Genomic DNA, 15699 nt, shown 5'->3' with positions numbered 1-15699 from the left:
TTCAGTGAGCACACTGCAAAGCTTGAATGCAACTTCCCAAGATGTAATGTTTTTCACGTTAGCATCTAACTTGTTGCTGTTGTATGGTGTATCTATGCCATAGGCTGCCAAACCATCCCATCGCTGTCCTGCTGGCAAAGCTGAGCCCTGGATCAATTTTGCTTAACTCTGGGAAATGGAAGAGCTTGATCAGAGAGGAGCTGGTATCTCCCCATTGTTCCATTAGCCAGTTCACGGTTCTGACCCCTTTCCCACATCTGCCCACCATCAAAGGACGGCTTGCTCCTAGTAGTGAGCCCTGGAAGTTGAGCTTCTCGTCTGTGGTTCTCCCACTGATCCCTGCAATAGATCTGAAAGTGTGGAACTGGGAAATAAACCCCATGCCACCAAGCTACAGCTCTTCCTAAAGCATAATGATAATCCTTTGTAGTGTTTGTGATTCGAACTATCGCTAACAACTGCATCAGTAGCAGAAACCCTGAAGATAGGCAGGTCACAGATCAGAAGGATATCAGGAAACATGAAGAAGCTCCTTAATTAATTTCTAATCCTTTTTCAGCCTTAATCTTCTTTTTCATAGGAAGATCTGGCATTACACATTTTCTGCACACATGCTTTCTAGATGATGTAGATTAAGCCTTAGGTCTCTGATTTGCTAGAAACAGCATGTTGGTAGGTTAGCTATTACTGCAGCCTTGTGCTGGGATACCACAGGATTATTCCATCTGGGCTGATATATTCAGCTAAAATATTCATTAAAAGTATGTGAAGTTGGTCCAGTCATCCAGGATTTTAGCCCATGCTTTGTTCTGTGCTTTACAAGGGTTTGATCAATCTCTTTGCCATAGCTGGTGCTGTTTTGTATGTGCATTTATCCCAGAGTTAGACTTTGCATATAGCATTGCTGGGGCAGGGGCAGAAGGACTTCCGAGTACCTTGTGACTAGGGTAGGGAGCACATTTTGGGAATAAGAACAAAAATACTGCAGGTAGATATTTTATATTTGTAACATATCGGTTATCCAATTATAATCAAAAGGTGGGGTTTTTTTCCTTACTAGTTAATGGCTTAGCGTCTTGTAATTGATGATGTGAGTACAGAAAATAAATGGATAGGCCTCTTCTACTAACATAAATACAGATGTAAGACAGTCAGTCAGCAGTGCATGCTGAATGGTGAAACTCTATACGCTTAATAAGACAAATATTAATCTTTTCTACTGACCTTTTTTAATGCCCTCCTTCATACAGATATCCTGTAGCAGAAACTGAGGTCTCTCAGTTTGGGACATTTGAAACAGTATGTTAGAGAATTCTGTCCCTATAAACTTCTGTAGCAAAACAGTTTCGGGATCCTATACAAGGACCATGATGGGCTTTTTTCAGTGCTTTCTAGAGAAGCTTCTAGATTTCCCTACGAGCAAATAGGAATTTTCCACAGAGATAGGGAGGTTTTTTAATAAGGAGTTAGTAAAATTTACAACTATCTGGACAACTATCACCTGATTTTGCTTCTGCTGATTCCTATAGGATAATAATCAGGCTGTAACAACAGTAGAGATGCAGAATGGTATGTTCATCCTTTCAGACTCAGAAGTGAAGGTAGGTCAGTGCTGACGATGTGTTTTGAATTGTTCCTGTGTCATATGCTCTTACAGCACTACCAGATGCACATTTAGATAAGAATTTATAAACTGTCCCACAGCCTTGATCAGGAGAAAAATACGTTCACTAGCTTGGATGAAGCACTGCACTGTGGAAATGACAAGCTGAACATTTACTGAGCATTTTCAGTTGGGAAGAACACACACATTCTTGTGCTACATGCTTTTTTCAGGATTTAGGTATCTTTCAGACAGCAAATTGCAGAAAGCGTTCAGAAGTTGTTCTGCAAACATCAGGAGGAATAGAGATGCAGAGCAGACAATGGTTTTACTCAGAAGAGCAGAAGCCCCTAGGAACCTTCCCACTTGTATTTAACTGCAGAGGTACACAGAAGCAGGTACTATAGGAAAAGCAGACTTACAGCTATAGCTGTGCTGACTGCCCATATATAGAGGACAGTAAAAAAAAGACCAAACTAATCAAATCACTGAAAGATGAAGGGAAAAAAATCAGTTTACACAATTGCACATGAAAACATTAGGATTAACATTTTCCTAATAGCCTAAGGGATGTATTTAGGAGTTAACTAGGATTATTAAAAGCAACCCTCTTCGTTGAAATGTAATGACTTACAGAATTCTGTTTATTCAGCACTTCTGAGAACGAGGTCATGTCTGCTAAGGTGCCTAGATGTGGAAAAAGTTGACCTAGATCAGTATTTCTCAGACTTTAAGCATGTGTAGACCACTTCTGGTTCATCAGTCTTCGTGTGTCTGCAGGTCACTACAATGGACTCCACTGCCTCAAAGGGGCTCAGCTGCTGCCAGCTAGTGAAGGTCATTGGCAGTCTCACGTCTAGGGGGAATTAAATTACTGGCATTTGTCACTTTGTGCCTCCTCATTTCAGTGGGATGGCATCAGGGCCCAGAGTTTGAGGAACACCAGCCTAGAGTGTAGAATTTTTATCTTGGCAGCTGTTGGTGTGATTTTGGTTTGCTTTTGTGTGACAAGACATACAAGGAATGAAAGACAGGGATTTAGGAGTATTAATATTATTTTTTTTTAGTATATAAATGAAAAAGACAACAAGCCACAGTATTTAAACTGGAAACCTAAAAACCCTTAAAGGTGATTTGGCCATAGTATTTTTATTCAGGTTTTTACTCAATATCTATTACTACTTTGTCAATTGTCAGTTTGTATATATCACATTTTGTTCAGTAATCCCTGGGTGGTTCTGTTATGCTTTATTCTCTAAATTTATGTTGCAAGTCTTTTTTTGTGCTAGGAAAGCATAAGTTGGTAGGAAAAGTGAAAAAAAAAGGAATGCTTTTGTATAAAGAGCTGGCATTGCAGCACATCACTAATAAGACATACAAATAGGCATCTACGTATTTGGATAATTATGTACACGCTTTTAGTCCCAGAATGGATTTTCATATATACAAAAACACAGTTTCAATACACAAGCTACAGTCACTGCTGAGGTGGAATTTGGAATATCAAAAATAGTTTTTCAGTTTCAGATGGAAATATTTTAGGATATTTGCCCCTACATGTATTTTGTTAGTCTAATGTGTGCACAAATTGTGTGTTGTTTCCATTGTATTTGCGTGCTTTAGTACCAGATATGCTATCATCATATAAACCTTCTGCCCATTTAACCAAAGGGGAATCTAAGTAGTCATTCAGGTACATAAGCCTTTTTCAGTAGGTAGACTTTTGCAGTTACAGGCATCTTTTAAAATGCTACATACCCTAGCCACTGGGTTTCCGTCACCTTTCCTCTCTGAGTAATGTAATTAGCCGCAATGTTATCTGGAAGCATTGTGTGTACCGTATCTCCTTAGCAAAATGATTTAGACCAGAGGTAAGAACATCTCTGCCTGTTAAATGGTGAAGGCACTTAAGTTATTCTGCTATACGTGAAGAAACCAGTTGTTGGAAACGCTGCAATTAAGAAAAATAGCATCCTTCTTCCCTTACCCTGGTGGGTCAACTCCAGCTTACGAAAGAAAGCATTGCCTCTCTGCAGCCTTGCTGTCCTAGCTTGCCTCTAGAAACTCCTGCACATTCACTGCTGGTGCTCACCAAAGCTCCTGTTAAACAGCTCCAGCCCTTCACTCAGCGACATGCCCGTACTTAGTGATGGAAGTTGTCATTAAGGCTGTATGCATAATTCAGTTTGGTGACTGAAATCACCTCTGAAAAGAGGAAATCTACCACAGAAAATTTTAGGAAGTCATGCCTGTCTGGTTTTTATATGCAGCAGATTTGGCCCAGTGTCCTTATTGCAAATGAATGTCAACAATAGAAGGATAACGGATTAAAGTTCTAGCAAAAACTTCCCTTATAAATTCAGCTATTTGCCAAGTCAGTTGATGCCCTACTTTCAAGACTGTCATAGCAAGCAATTCTGAACGGTCTCTGCTTATTAAAAATGGAGTACTAAAATCAATATAGCAATATCTTGTTGGAGAAAATTCAATTTATCAACAGATTTGTCATTTTAAAGATGATTAAAGGACTTGTTTATTAGGCATCATCGAGACTTCAGAAGTAGTTGGTAGGAAAATAATAAGGCATAAGCCACAATAGACTTACAGATCTTTCAATTACATCAGGGAGTGGGTATTTTTCGGTAAGTGAAGGCCTGAAAGCATTTCCTATCTTTACTTTAGACTGTGTCAGCCACAAATAACATATTAAAAGCTGGTACTTCTCACAGATTTCAGTAGCTCAGGGGCAGAACCATTTTTCAGAATCTGTGCATTTAAAATTGTTAAAAATACCAAGCGTGCTGAAATTTTGATGAACGTCATGTAGGAAATACATTCTGATCTGCAAGAGTTAATTTTTGAAAGCTCCTGTTCAACCTCTGCCTAAGTTCTATCTAGTTAGTAAGAACATAAGCACATTTAAAGTATTTTCCTCTACTGCAGGCAAGAGCAGCAAATCTGAGTGTGAGAATGAACGCTAAAACTCATCTTCATCCAGGATAAAGAGCGCAAGGCTGTCTTTACACTGTAAATAAAATGCTCAGTACCTTTCAACTTCCCAGCTATAATTCATCACAAATGGGAATGTGAACACTCGAGTGCGTGTGCAAACACCTAGAGTTGGGAAAGGTACAACATCACAGGCATTTGGGAGCATTCAGGCTCCAGCTGGCATGCCACGGAGAAGGAAAAGGGTATAAAAAATAGGAGGGAAAGCAATTACTAATAAATGGGAGTGCTGATCCATAACTGAATATCAACTACTATTTTTAAAGATTCTTCCTGGGAGGATAATAAAGGTGGACTTGTCAACATTATTGTTTCAACAATTTAAACATCCTTGAAACTCTTTAGAATATATATGATAAAACACTTATTAAAAATGAACTTGTCTTTTATGTCCGGAAAGCTAAGATCCTATCAAGTCTAAATTGTATCCCTATTGGAAAAGCACTTCGTCATATGCTGATCCTGAGCTAACTTTATCCCTTAACATCTTTCTCTTTTCCTTATGGACTTTTCTGCAAAGCCAGATACATCCATATTTTGGTAAGCACGGTGACCAAGCAAAACAGAAGGGAACTGGTGGTAAATTGGCATGATAGAAAATCAGTTTTTCTAATAGCCTTTTTCAGAATAGTTTCTCACCATTTCTTCCTGATTTGAGCTAGTGGAAAAGTGTCTTTTCACTCTGTACGGAATAAACATGCTTGGGAATGATGCAAGAGGAAAATAGTGCTTCTTGGTATTCAGAGCTTTGTGTCATTTTGATTACTTGTAAAAATTCTCATTTACACAACTCCAGTATACATGGAGCTGTACAGATTAGAATACCAAAAAAAGAAACAGCTCTTCCCACATAGCCATGCAATCTATAAACACAGCAGGTAGTGTGGAGTGGGGGAAAAAAACAACCAACCAACAAAAAACCCCAACAGAATACACACAACATCTCTTTACCAAGTTTTAGCAGAATAGCGCTCATAAGTGAAGTTTTAGGAAGCTTTCTGGTTGAGAGGGTTCAGTGTGCACATGCACTGGACTGATGATGTGCGCACTTAACAGCAAGTCTGGAAACATCAGGAGGGGCAAGGTCTGTCTTCATGCTGTCATTTAGCCTGGAGCTCAAGTTCATGCTGTAGCCCAAGTTTCCCAGTCTTCCATTCAACATGCACATTGGCTCTCAGGCACATTTGAATTAGAGGCATATTGGGACACTGAGAAGATTCCTCTAGTTAAGCTAAAACTGATGCTTTTAGAGAGCTTTTATTTTAAAAAAAAAAAAAGTGGGTTTTTGGATTTTTAAAGTGTATTATCAGGGGAAAAAAAAGAGTTTTGGAAGAGAGTGAAATGTCAGGAAAAGCAAAGATAAGTTCAGGATAGGGCTTGTTTGTTTGTTTTTCTTTTATTTCTACCTCTACTGCAGTTCCACTGTTTTCTCAACATAAAAAGGTATACAAATCCTTTTGAGGCAGATAAAACGAAAAAAGTAAAACAATCCCCTGTTAAACAGGAGCAGTCATATTTGTAACTGGAAAGGCTAATTTATTCACCTTCTTTAAAGAACTAGAAAAAGCAGACCAGGACACAACAGCTCTCTTCTGCTTCTCAAAAAAGCACCAGTGAAATATGCTACTAGGCAGAATAGCTCATGATTTTTGCATGCCACAAAGGATTTGCCTTGACACATAATGAATTTTATTGAGGTCAAATTTCAAGTTATCTAAATACTAGTTTACCTCCAGAGATACAGGGCTCAGGAAATTATTTTGCAATAGCGATGCATTTTTTTCCTTGGCGGTGATTTGGGAAGCAGCTTGATATTATGAAATATACTACTTTCAAAAACTTGTTACAGTTCTGCTAAAAAAGCTGATAAAACTTTTGTCCCTTTCATGGCTAAAAAGCTGAGCTTTATAGATTCTCCGCATTTCCACTGACTTACTATTACCATGCTTCTCCAGCTACACCACAACGCAGACACTACAGTTTCCCTCGAGCAGTGTTCAGTACGTTGCTCCTTCTTGGAACTCCATGGCTAGAGTGGCCAGAGGATTTCAAAAAGCAGCAGTTCATTATTTTAGAGGGTTTATGAAAACTTAATAGGTGTAGAAATTTAGAACTTCCTGGAAGCAAAAGAACTAGAGAAATAAAGATCTACAACAAATGGGGTTTTCTGGCTCCTGTAAAATTGTATCGTTAACCTTAATAACGGTGTGTTTTTATTGCTGTGCAAAACAGATGAACTTTGAACAGGCGTCCTTAACCCTGCTCAGAAAGCTGTATGCTTCTCTGTCCTTCAGACAGCAACCTGATGTTCTGGATGCACAACAGCAAGAAGGTTTTGCTGACCTTTTAATTTAGGCTTGTGTGTGAGGACATTTTCCTTCCAATTTCTATTCACAGACGTTAGTAAAAAAGAAAAGATTTTATTTCTGTGTATGTATATATGTATGCACATATATAGATACATGTATATACATTTAAAGATATACAGATGGAGGTAAATAAAGTTGTGAGTATATTAATAATCTACACAACACCACAGTTATTTGAGTACTTAGCTTGAAAGATACTTCCCAGTATCCCAGAAAGATACTATATCTCATCTGTTCAGCAGGGAAGTTTCTTTTAAAAGGTGCATTGGGAACAAAAATATTGCAGAAAATGTACAAGCAAAATAAAGATATTAGAAAGTTTGAATACATCTATTAGTATGCAACTGATCATATGAGATATTGAGCAACTAATGCCTAAAGTCTCTCTTGCTATATGGAAAAACATAAGGAAAGTGAAACATGCTGATTTCAATATACGTCCTATAAATTCCATCTGATCTGGATTCCATTGTAAAAAACTCTGGCATTTCAACCAAAGAGCTCTCTGAAAGAAGAGCTCTGAAATCCAGGCAGCTGCCAAAGGTCAGTGCATCTCAGTATCACTCACTAAAAAATGACTCAATTAGACCCTCAGGATTTTAATATATTCAATTTTACATTTTAAACCCACATAAAAAATTGAAAGAGTAATTTTTCATTTATCTGGATTTCTCACAAGTTTGTAGGCTTCTGTACCATTTACAACCTTTTGAAAATTTATGTAAGCCTTTAGATTTTAAAAAGGCAGCTCCTTTGACATGCCTTTATCAGAGACAAAAATTATCCCTAACACAGTTTTTAGTGCAGATTCTTCAAACTAAAATCTTGGTACAGATTGCTAGACTAAATTAGGGTAATGAGTTCTCCAAGCCTCAGTTATTCTCTCAATTACTTATTGACTTAGCCTAATTCTAAACTAAGGTTAATAAACTAAAAGGAGCACGCAAATGTAAGTTTTCCCTCCTTCATACATTGCTTCCAACTGTGTCACAGCACAGTGCGAGACTTGCCATCAGTGGTAAAAGGTGGCTGTAGACACACAGGATTGCGAATTGCTGAGTCTAGTTCTGCAACTGGACGGTGTAAGTCTCGTGTAGAACACCCTGAAACATCCTTTTTAAACACTAACACGACACAGGCTCCTCACAATGAACTTGAGTTCTCCGCTAACAAACCAAAGTCACCCCAGAATCTACCACAGTGCAGACACATCCATGTCTGCTGTTTAAGCCTTAATACTATTTATTTTAAAAAAAACCCAAAAGCTGACAGTGATCTCAGTGTGGAGTCTCTGCCCCATTCTACATACAATCACAAATAACTTAGAATGTCTCATAATCCCTTCACCATTTAACTGGGCTGAAGGTGGCTGTGATTATTGTTGCCTTATCTGCTGGGTAACTGCGTGCTGCATGGTTCTTGCTGTATGGGAAGTCCCTTGAGGTCACATTGCCACGTAACTTCTTTTCACACATTCCTTTTCCATACTTCAGTTTGCCTGCAAATATTCAGCCTGTAGGTTTCAAGATACTACTACATAACAGAAGCGGTGAACATTGAGGTCCAGGCTGCTTTCCCTTCTTCAGTTCTTCAGTATTTCTTTTTTCCAACCCAAACAGCACGTAATTGATCCCTCCATGCAGGAAGCTCTCGGCAGCAAGACATATCCCCCTCTTCAAATCCTTGTGGTCCCTCCAGCCTTCAGCCAGCATTGGTGCAAGCCGATCCCTTATCCAGTCACAGAAGCCAATTTTTCTGCTTGTCTATTTCAATAATTTGATTTTAATTTAAAAAATCCAATGAAAGCTCCGGGATGAAGTTCACCTACTTTGTATGATTTACCTGTGGTTGAGCATGAATTTACTGTAAAGCTAGCGTCAACGTGCCCAGCAATTATTAACACTGTCAACACCATAAATTTGGCTGCATCTGCTTTAGGCTTCATAGTTACTAACAAGCAAAAATCACTGCATTAACAGAGTAGTGGAAATACAATAAAGCACTTTATTATCCCTTAAAAGGCAGCATGTGGTATATAGACTCTGTGGGCTATTACCGATGTCCTAGGAGCATTTTCATTCGTTCACATCCTGTGGCATATAATTATCTCAGACTAACCATGACCCTGCGGGTCCTCTATTAAAATTATATTTTTGTTACAGAATGGTGTATACATTATTGAAGCACATTATTTTGATCACTGAAAATTGACATATTGTGCTCATTAGCCGGTAAGCCTGAATATTTAATTTATGAGGTTTGCTCCAAGTTTTTTACAGATCAGTCACTTAAAGGAAGTAAACAGGCAAAACTGCGCAGCAGTGAATGGGAAAGATGCTTACTGAAAATGGTGCTCTAAAAAGCAAAAAAAGTGTGTCGTGCCATATGCTGATACATAACACATTACATTAGGCAGGTAAATGGGTTAATTGGACTCATTAACATCATATCCTTTTTCAAACTTTTCAACTAAGAAGATGAAAAGATTATTTTAGTCTTTACACTTCTCTCTTATATTTTACATTTTTCACGCAGGCCTTTTTTAATCAAATATTGATGATGATGCCTGTTGTTCTTCAAAAGCTCAGCAATTATATTGCAGTTCCCTCCCAGTGAGTGGCACTGTATCAAAACTCTGGTATTTCCTTATCTTTATTTCCCTCCCTTCCATTTTTTTTTTAATAAACATAACATACGATCTATTGGATTCTTGCCAGAAAAGGCACTCAGGATATTTTGCTTATCCGATGGCCTCCAAGCAACCTGCTGAGCCTGCATCCTGCCAGCCCTCTGTCGTAGACAAGAAACCTGCTTATTGCAACAGAGCCCACAATTCTGAGAGTCCTACAGCTGACACCACCACTTCTGAAACTAAAGCCACGGATTACAGTCGTGTCACACAAAAAAGATTAGTTTTAATTTTCTTCCTGGCTGTGGAAGTCCCCATGGAATAAGGGTGGAAGCTGCCTGGGATGGGTCAGCAGTGCTCTCTGCTGGCAGCAAGGAAAGCTTGCAGGAAGCACAGCTGGAATCTGCCTTAACATTGCCTTCAAAAATAAAACATGAAATATTTTGAATGTGTGTCTGTGCCTAAGGCCCCGAGACGCTTATGGGCAAATCTATAAAAGACCATAACTTACAAGGTTAAGAAGCATGCCATTTATTGGAAGCATGATTTTGAAAATTATGTTGTACTAGCAGCATTCCCATAATTTCTTTACATACTGTTGCATAAAATGATTAAGCATAAAGGTAAAGGCAAGCAAAAATTATTATGAACACTAACTATGCAAATGTACAAATATTCATCAAAAGCACTTAAATAAAACTGAATGATCTGCAGATAGCAGTTGTTTAAAAACAATTTAAAAAATTCTTAGGTCTGTGCATGCGTCTGTGTATATACACACACAGAAAACTTCAGGACAAGGACAGAGCTCTCAAAAGTTTGGAAAATCTATAGAACAATTGTATTCTATTTGATTATATCACTCTCCTCTTTAAGAGAAGACTTTAAGGAACAAGAATACCCTTTTTAAATAACTGTTAAGTAACTAAGAAGAAAACTAAAATCCTTTTATGTTCCAGCTTGGGTCCACTCTAACAGCAGCCAGAAAATCAAGCCAGCAGCATAAAAGTACTTGTAAAACTAACGGGATGCCATAAACACAATATTAAGAAAATAAATGTTTTTCTATAGCCACTGCTTTGAATTAAGGGAATGTAATTCTGCTGTAGAAAGCAAAGCAGCGTGCCTTAGTAGGTTACATTTGAAATTCTAGTTTGGTGCAATGCTTTGTCACTGTCCCTAAAGTCAGATTTCAAATCACAGACTTGCCCTGAGGTCTGTGTAAACTCTGTGTTCAAACTGTGAAGTCGTTGCTTTGCACATGAGAGGTAGAAGGTACTTACTACAGTACAATCCGTTTAAATCAATGAGGACGGTACTTCGTATCACATAATATGGTCTGGTCAAGATTCTATGAACAACTACAAAAAGAACATTAAATGAAAGGAACTTGCTTGAGGGACTCAGAAAAACATGATTGAGTTTATCACTGCACTTAGGAACTCAGGTTCAGGTGACCAGAGCTACAGAGTAGAATTTTGCGTAGGACAAACCTGTCCCAAGTGTCAAGAAGAAAACAAAACCACCTGGTATTAATGTTGACTTACCCTAGTGAGACAAAAAACAATTGCAGACTTATTTTAGCATTTAAAAAAAAACTCTTGAGACCCACAGATGGAAGATGCTCAGAACAGTTTAGTATTAGTGTCCATGTTTTGGTGTTTCCACGGAGCACTAGGTGCTTCCATGAAGCTGCTAGGGAGAAGAGCTGAGCAGAAGCCCTGCGGCGCATTACAGGATCCGTGCTGTGCTCCCTAGGCCAGCCACTGCCTGCTGCTGCATTGATACTGAATGGCAGAAAGCAAAGGTAATGACAAAGTATGTGGCATGAGCAGTTCAGGCGCTGCTAACGGGGGAGGAAAGCCCACCGCTCGCTGAGCCAGCAGAGCTGCTTTCCTGCTCTGCTGGAACATCGGGCTCCAGGAGGGAAATACGGAAGCCAGGTGGCAGATAATCGAAACTTGGTTATTGCAGGACATAAAACTGGGGCACTACGACACCTTCAAAACACTTTTCAGCCCTTGGTGATTTGCTTCCCTACACAGTACTAGGCCTTCTTCCGACTGTATCTATTTTCATCCTAAAGAAAGGAACATCTAATATTGCAGATAAGATCCAAGGACACTACAGCAGGCAGCCATACACAATTGATTTTCTTGCTTCCTTACATTCAGTGCTGCTCTACTGGTAGGGACCGATACAAATTTAAAAATGATCTTGGAACTAATCTTCAGACCACTCTTACCTGAATAAATCCACAATGCACTATTTCATTACGTTGTGAAGGCCCTCAGAAAGCAGAGGGCCTGTGCTACCCTTTGAAGAAAGATGCAAGTGAACTGCTAACGTAAGCGTGGGATTGAAAGGCAAAGAAGCCACCTCAGCTCCCTCTCCTTTCCTTTTGCATCCCCTGCGTACATTTCTAGCATGGCTTCGCCCTGAAACAGGCTTCTTTTTCCGTCACTTCTCCTGCTTAGGGTTTTGAAGGCTATTTTAACACACACTGTAATGTGAAGATGTAGGCCACAAAGGAAGTTCTGAAAAATATTTAGTTCAGGACTAGTTGTGGAAGAAAAGATGAAGGGAACAATACGTACAGTTAACTAGGACACAACAAAAATACTTCCACAGCTGCAGGGTTAAAGAACATCATTAGGCAAAAAAATGTGTTGGGATTCTTTTTCCTAATGGTCATAAAAGTCTGCAGAGTTTCAAGATAAACATGCATCAAAGAGTTTGTGTTTATTAGGGATGCATTTGTATTGACATTGCTTGTGTTCCACCTTTCAAAGCACAGAATTGGGGCTTTTTTGTGATCACAGGGCCAGCAAGTTATACACGGATACCACATGAGTATTCAGATCTTACTTAGAAACGTAGTATAGAATATATTAGCAGCGTGCGCCTGTGTGGCTGTCTTGCATCAAGATAAAGAGAGAATAATGCTGCTGGGGAATTATGTGCACAAAGCTCTGTGAAGCAAGAATTAGAAGTAGTGAGATTAAATAGAAAATAACTACATCAGGAATATGTTAATAATTTAATTAAAGTCTACCAAAGTTGAAGCCCATCAACATGCTCTGTTCTACGTGGGGATTTTGCCACAGGTAAAATAACCTGTTTGGAAATGTTTCTTAGTGTATGAGGGAAACGGGATCAACTGAGAGTGTGATATGATCATTAACTTTGACAATGTTGGTCTTCGCTGTTTTCTCAGACAGGGTCTTACTGACATTTTAATATATTTTTTTTTTTACTGCAGTCTCATTTCTAGTGCATAAGATAAATGTGAATATTGATCCTTCTGAAAAATAGGATCTAGTGCTCTTTTTTCCCCAAGTTTGTTTGCTGTGTTTACATCTTCATATAACTTACAGAACCAAAGGGTTACTAGATAGCAGAGCAAGAAGCAACACAAAGGCCATCACTATGAAGGACTTAGCACCAAAGATTAGTCTGTCATATTAGGAAAATAGTTATATAGATATTAACAGATCTTTTATATTATCCTTTTAAACTACCTTATAACATTTTATCCAGTCCACAGAATGCTATAAAAAATAAATGCAATGCTTTCTGGAGTAGTAGATATTGCTGACAGTACCAGGCAGAGTCAATGTCTTTCCCAGAAGGTACCCCAGTCTTCATACTGCTGTAGGAGAACGTACAAAATACAGAAAATACCTCCTTGTTCACTTCTGTGCCTGAAGCCTTTTACAAGACCACATGCAACTGCTTTCAACAAAACTGACTCAGTTTGATCTTCTAAAATGAGGGTGGACCATTACTTTAAAGGCTCAGTACCATAAAATATGGAAAATCTTTCTTTTATCGGTAGGTTCACATAGTGAATAAGATTGGAACCTTCTTTTTCTCCAGTAGCAGTTGAAACTGCATAGTGAAAAGACAATGTGTTGTTTTCTGCTGAAAACAATGGAAGACAAACTTCTTTTTTTTTGCATTGTTTTTTGCATGATACTTTCCTACTGAATATAATGCATTTGTGCACTTTGAGCTCACAAAGAGAAAGGGATTGTGCTTATGTGACTATGTCTTAACAACTGTAAATGGTTATATTTGAAATGTATGCTTTTAAAGGTGATAAAATTTGGGGGTTGTATATAAAACAGACAGTATCCTGAACTGCAATAAACAATTTTACATAGCATTGTGGTGGTACTTCCCACAATTAAGCACAGCCTACCATACAAGTCAGAAAGTCTCCAGAAATATATTTTTTAAAAATGTTCCTAAATATTTTGATTTTTCATTCAGATACAATCTGAGTAGCTGGCAAATATAAGACACTTCTGTTCTTCTTGTAGTAAGCAAATGCCCATGAAAGAAGTGCCCATTAAAAGCTGCCAGTAACGGTGGTGTCTGTTGACACTCGAGAAAAGAAATGGGCTTGGGCATGTTCTGAGGGTGCAGTTTGGTCCTGCATCTGGACTAGTATATGCAGCTACTCTTCCCCTGGGCACACACTGACAACAAGAATAGTAGTGCTTCATTTAAACCTAAGAAGGCAGATGAAAGGGCAAGGTCTTGCATTTTTTATATGGAAATTCTTGGATTTTGTCCTACGTGTTCACAAGTCTGTGTGTCCATGGAGGAGATTTTTAGAGTCTCCCTTGAAGTGTTCCTCCCTCCCTGCAGGTCAGAAATGAGGCATGTCAGATCCTTCCTTGCACTACTTGTATTCTTCGTCTGCAGTTATGTGGGGAAATTCTGTTTTAGAACAGTCGATGCAGCCTCATTACAAGCACTGCATTTTTATGAGGGGAGAAATGAGAAAGACAAATGTTACTCCTGTTCATAAATTTGCCTCTTATAATTTCCCCTCTCTGCTCTGCGGAGAGTTATTTGATTCATATTAGGGGTTATTTGGGTCACTTTTACCTTGAGAGAGAAAATAATGGTAACCTAATTTGAGATTTGTACCAATTTAAGTCAGAAAATGGATTCTGAATATTTTGCATAGTTGCTAAATTTAACTGTGTTCAGTGAAGCATGAGTTTCCAAATGTGAGTAAGAGGCATTAAACCATTTTCCCTTATTTGTTTTTAATCTACATTTGTTACTTATGATTAGCAATTTTATGTCATTCACATGCAGTGTACTGAAACCAAATTCAATAAACTGACCTTCCACCTATTAAACTGAACTTGGTATTTAATTATGATGCATGCAAAGTCAAGCAGAAAAACTAAGCAGCATTTATAAATAAGATCATTGTGTTTTATTTGCAATGAATAAGATTATTTGTGTTTATTACTTTTCATAAGAAATTTATTACTGCTTATTTTGAATTGGAATAAACACAAAAAATGGAACATCTGTATCAAAGTTTTTTTAAAAAGCAACAATCAAAGGCTGTTTAATCTCATCCATTTAGTTCTATTGCACAGTCTGTTCAGTGTAACTTTTTACAACGTACTGTGCAAGAAAACAGGTCATTTAAACTCAGTAATTAGTATTACAGATAAAATGACACTGCAGCAATGTTAATTACTATAGCACTGATGTAGTATAGGATATAATACATAATAGTCATGTCTTTAATTTTAAATTGAAGTGCAACAAAGCATATTATTGCTACACTTCCTCTTCTTAAAGGAAATGAATGTTATTCAAGTGTACCATTTGTATCCGTGCAGAATGTTTTTAAATAAATCACAGTTCTGCTTTAATTCAAACTGGCATATTTCACTTTCTAATGGCATAAATTAGGGAATCTCTTGCTACTGGAACTTTTCCTGTGACAGTGGAAATCATGACAGAATTTTATTCCATATGAAAAATTTCCACAATTATTTTCTTTTTCCTTACAGCAGCTGTAAATCAGTTTGCAAATGAAGCACAACATCCAGTCTTTTTAAAAATAAAGATGAAACTTTAAGAGCATTATAGCTATGTGAGGTGTAGTAGGAACTAGAGAGATATACATGATCGAATTGTAATTAATTCTGTACTACTATGGCTAAAATATCCGGCAGTTGTAAACATAAAATATTCATAAGAAAACAAAGAGACTTCCAGAGGACAACAATGAATTTCTTTACCTGCGGCTCCAGTAGGAGTAGGGCTCC

General features: G+C 38.0%; 1 protein-coding gene across 3 annotated transcripts in view; it reads left to right on the top strand.

Annotated features, from left to right (window-relative positions):
• Nucleotides 1-15699, top strand: part of CA10 (carbonic anhydrase 10) — a 209825-nt gene that overhangs the window by 144699 nt on the left and 49427 nt on the right. The gene's annotated exons all lie outside the window — the stretch shown is intronic.

The sequence above is a fragment of the Falco naumanni genome, chromosome 1, assembly GCF_017639655.2.
Source record: "Falco naumanni isolate bFalNau1 chromosome 1, bFalNau1.pat, whole genome shotgun sequence".
Taxonomy (NCBI): Eukaryota; Metazoa; Chordata; class Aves; order Falconiformes; family Falconidae; genus Falco; species Falco naumanni.
This window is presented reverse-complemented; position numbering and strand designations above follow the sequence as displayed.